Consider the following 4,405-nt stretch of genomic DNA (forward strand, 5'->3'; position numbering starts at 1 on the left):
CATATCAGTTTATTGTCTACATTTTAACATTATGTACTTGAAATACTGAACCCGGATATTTTATAGCAATTAGAAAACAAGAACAAGAGTAAAATTATGAATTTTCATGACCCTTTGTTTCAATGGTTATAATATGAACAGATAGAGCATACCAAATAGCTTACATTTGGGCACTTAAGATATTTATTTATTTATTTGTTTTTTATTTGGCCTACAGAAAATAAGGAGGTTGTTATCATGGTAATCATGTTTGATGACGTTAGGGGGCATTCTGATCAATACAACAGAGCATTCCAAAAATATGAAGTTCTAAGTTTTCAGGTGAGATCTGTTGTAGGTTTTAGTATCGACCTTTCATTGAGTCACTTTGTATACTCTCCTTGACCGCTCGTCTACGCGGTAGAGCTGTAGATTTCGGAGCTGGAGATCCGGGTTCGAATCCGTGTGATATCACAAAGTATTCCCCGAATGTTTAAGTTGAACGTACATTATAATACTGACAGCCAATCCCTTACCATGAATGGTGGATGGTAAGGTGCTACTTACTGGCTGTCTTCTCTCTGGTTAGTAGTCCAAAATTAGGGACTGCGGCAAATAGCCTTAGTAGCTTTACAATGAATACAAAATATAAATACTAGCTAAATAGATAAGAAAATATGTCAGCTTATGTGAGTTCGATGAATGCATGATATATTCTGAGCGTTAACAAACATATTCTTATACCACTTATATAAAGTGTGATGTAAAAATATGTATATAACTTTACTAAAAAAGTATGGCCGGATTTGGCTCTGTTGATCAAAAGGTCCAACGTTCGAGCCGCTTATACAAGTGAACAGATGTTGAGTATTATAATTGTAGCAGTATATTCTACAGAGGCGGTGGGTGTTGCCGAATGGTTACTTTCCATTCGCTTAGCAGTCCTAAATATAAAAGACAAGTGTTGTCATTTTCTTAGTGCAAAGCGACACAATGAATTATCTGCACTCAGTCCACAGCGGGGAATCAACCCTGGATTTTAGCGTTGTAAGTCCGTAAACACCGCTGACCCACCGGGAGACAAAATACGAGTGGAAAGGTGTGTATGTCTTGGATTTTAGGTCATTCTTATCATGGAAATGGTACCATTCAGATAATTTTAAGTTGGTCAGTAATCATGGGTTGTGGGAAAAGTTTGTGAGTACCTGGTACTGCCTACCATAGTGTTGTGTTTTGTTTGTTTCGAACATTCGCGCAGACCTATCTGTGCTAGGTTTCCCTAATTTTGAACTGATAGAACAGAGAGAAGGCAGTTAGCCAGCATTACCAGCCTCCAACTCTTGGGCTACTGTAAACGAATAGTGGGATTTACCGTTACTCTTGTAACGCACCTACGGCCCCAAACCGTGACAACTGGACCCCAATATTTATAGTCCGGCACACTAACCACTCGGTCACATCCAGCCCTCATTAATTAGGATATTTCTTGTGATATATTCTTTGTGACCGGCGCTGCATTACAAGAGTGACGGTCAAATCCCTCTCTTCGGTCTGACAAGAGTAACCAAAGAGTTGGTGGTGGGTGATGTTGATTAGTTGCTTTCCTTCTTGTTTATCACTTCAAAATTAGGGACAGCTAGCACATTTAATCCTTCAACAACTTTGCGCGAAATTCAGGAAACAAGTTCCAGATTAATTTCATTATGAATGCGATATCTGAAGGAATTGGTGGTATAACCAACTATGTCTGATGTATCCCAGCCAGCCCGATGAGCTCTGGTATTGGACGAAAGGCTTCGTAGGCACTGGATATAGCAGATGTAGTGTGGTTGACATATTATTGCATTATTCTCTTCTGCCACTCATAACTTATTATAAATTCTATTACGCCTGTCTTTACGCTGTTAGGGTTATTTGATGTTTGTTCTGCAATACAGGTATTTAGGAGTATTTTTGTGGGGGTTAGTAATTTGGCCCAAGGAGGAACTATGTCCTGTTTGCTTCTTCATTTGGACGACATATTATGCAGACATTCGTTCAGACATAGCAGACAGTAATTTATTATACAGAACTATAAGGAAAGCATACAGTCAGCATCAGCCGCTGCCCGAAGCGGTTACTTTTAACCCGGGACTGACTCCCAAGAGCTAAAGTGAAAGTGTAAAAAAATATTTGGTAGCCCCACGTCTCGAACCCGAGATCTTCTTATATACACTAAATTAAATTTGGTAGCCCCACGTCTCGAATCTGAGACCCTAATATTCACTAACTTACATTTGGTAGCCCCACGTCTTGAATCCAAGACCCTAATATTCACTAACTTACATTTGGTAGCCCCACGTCTCTAACCTGAGACCCTAATATTCACTAACTTACATTTGGTAGCCCCACGTCTCGAATCCAAGACCCTAATATTCACTAACTTACATTTGGTAGCCCACGTCTCGAATCTGAGACCCTAATATTCACTAACTTATATTTGGTAGCACCACGTCTCTAACCTGAGACCTTCGTATACATCAATCCAAACCAATAACGCTTTTATCAGTTTGTTTTGGACCAACAATGAAGAACCCATTCTTCTTATTTGTTGTTATCGATTTACTGCTTTAGTTTAAAAAAAAACGTTTTGTAAACATCAATAAAATCTACGTTGCAACTGGCTGGTAAATACAGTTACTTGACATATATAAATATAGTCATACTGAACATTTGTTTGTTTGTTGTTAAGCACAAACCTATACATTTGGCCATCTTTGCTGTATTCACCTCGGGTAACGTAACCAGATTTTTAGTGTTATAAGCCCTTAGACTTCCGCTGAGCCACTGGTAGGGTGGGGGTGTACAAAATATTAAATATATCACATAGAACGTTAAAAGAAGGCAGTCCAAGTTTTATTCTCGTGTTCTACAGAGAACATTTCGATAATTAAAAAATCTATGCAGGGACACGTAACGGATCGAGACCCTAATATCCATCCTCCTCCCCTCAACAAACACAGTCGTATTGGCTCAAAGATCAGTACATGCTTTGGTTAGCAGTGTTCGGGAATCATTTCTGCTGTTCTTCTAAACATTTGCTGACAGCTTTACTCTACATAGGCCTTATGTTGAGTACAGCATTTTACAGTTGGATGCAGAAATAAATCAAAGGGCATTCAAACCATTTAACTCCCGAAATAATGTTTTTAGAGCCAAAATACACTTTGAATTTATCAGTATGTTCCTTTCACACATTTTAACGCAAGAGAGTACAAGTTTTGAAAACTTGGGCTTCTTAGATAAAACAAGCTAATATCTAAACGTTATAATGGAATTTTGATTAATATAAACTAAATAAAAACAATAGCTTAATTATATGTATATATATCTAAAAGAGGAAGTTCATTATTTTACTTTATCAGTGAACACTGAATCTGGTGCATTTCGGTGACTTAGAAATTGTGTACGAACATGTTCGTTATTGTTAAGCTTTTGAAATCATTATTGATGCGTTATATTATAGTTATAATATTCTTATAAATAAAGCAAAGTAGCGAAGAATAATGGACTATTTGATGGATCAATGGACGTGATATTACAAAAAAAAAGCCTCTTTGAGATCCTAGAACTATCTTAAGTGTTATGCTTACATAACGATTTATCTTGTAATAGTAACATTTCAAAAATGAGATGGAGTCAACTTGGCACGAACTTAATTTCTTGGATTGCGAAGAAAGGGTTTTATAGTTGAAAGAGGGAGTAATAGCGTAGTAAAAACAGATTTATTTGAACTCGTTTGTAATCGTTTCTGGCTATAAAATCTCACATGATGAATCGCCCAAGAGTTTATCCACTCTTTCGTTATCCAGCTTTAACCGAAGTTTCTCAGTAATCAGGGTAATGCATTTCACTAAAACATATTTTTTTCTTACTGCTTTCAGATCCCTGCTAAACCATCCCGACGGGCTGATATTACCGCGATGGAAGTTAGTGACGCTCACCCACAACGTGATCGATACGGAGTATGCGCAGTACTGTCACTATACCAAGAGGTGTATCTGCATCGTCTAGAAACAGGGAAGTGTAACAAAGACTAGATTATCTCGCCGTTAGAGATTCTTACTCTCTTATGACTGGATCAAATCTCGAAAAACACAAGGTAAGCGTGCTTCATTTACTTAATTATAAAAGTTCGATAATCAGTAGCACGTTCATGTATTCTAACAACAGAATTACATACTGTGTTTTTAAAGAGCTTCTAACGTAGACAGTTGATAAGAAAAAAAAACGTTTATGTACACCGTCGTTGTTGATATTATCGTATAAAGCTGATCAACAAATCACCCACTTTGCAGTGTGTTTAAGAACTAAGATACCTACAATCAGTTGTTATTAGCAAGCCCAAGTCACAAATCAGTTGTTATTAGCAAACCCAAGTCACAAA

The 4,405-nt window shown here is 37.4% G+C and overlaps 1 protein-coding gene across 1 annotated transcript in view; it reads left to right on the top strand.

Annotated features, from left to right (window-relative positions):
• The first annotated feature begins 3,889 nt into the window (after window positions 1-3,889).
• Window positions 3,890-4,405, top strand: part of LOC106472733 (beta-1,4-galactosyltransferase galt-1-like) — an 11,602-nt gene continuing 11,086 nt past the window's right edge. The window contains exon 1 of the mRNA XM_013933390.2: window positions 3,890-4,120. The gene's annotated coding sequence lies outside the window, so the exon portion shown is untranslated. The remainder of the gene's footprint in view (window positions 4,121-4,405) is intronic.

Source organism: Limulus polyphemus, unplaced genomic scaffold (genome assembly GCF_000517525.1).
Source record: "Limulus polyphemus unplaced genomic scaffold, Limulus_polyphemus-2.1.2 Scaffold5566, whole genome shotgun sequence".
Taxonomy (NCBI): Eukaryota; Metazoa; Arthropoda; class Merostomata; order Xiphosura; family Limulidae; genus Limulus; species Limulus polyphemus.